The following is a 493-nucleotide window of genomic DNA, read 5'->3' on the forward strand; positions in this document are numbered from 1 at the left end:
TAAAAGGGGGGTATGCCATCTTTGGCTTACTTACTCCATGGCTCCTCCCACTATTAGGCCCACTGGTGTTTATTCTTTTAATCTTGCTCTTTGGCCCCTGTCTCATGCCCTGTTTCACTAGTTTTTTGCAGAACAGAATGCAGGCGTTTGCCAACCAGAAAGTGGGAGAAATCTACCTGGCCTTGAATCCAGAACCTAGAGACCCCTATGTCACTGGAATCTTTGAGACCCCGGGTAGACGTCCCCTCTGAGCAGGAAGTAGTTATGGAAGACAGACCTTCGCCCCCTGACCTTGCCCAGACTCTCAATTTTTTTAAATATTACCAAAAGCCTGGGATGGGAGATCCTCCCTTCCCCCAACTGGTGGGCAGAGTATGACATAACCTGCAGCCCAAAAATACCTGAGTGACTAACCAGGTACCTTATATGGACTATACATTGGACCACCAATCCACACCTGCCAAATACCCTAAGCCCTTGTCCTATATGGACA

The sequence above is a fragment of the Myotis davidii genome, unplaced genomic scaffold (assembly GCF_000327345.1).
Source record: "Myotis davidii unplaced genomic scaffold, ASM32734v1 scaffold1223, whole genome shotgun sequence".
Lineage (NCBI taxonomy): Eukaryota > Metazoa > Chordata > Mammalia > Chiroptera > Vespertilionidae > Myotis > Myotis davidii.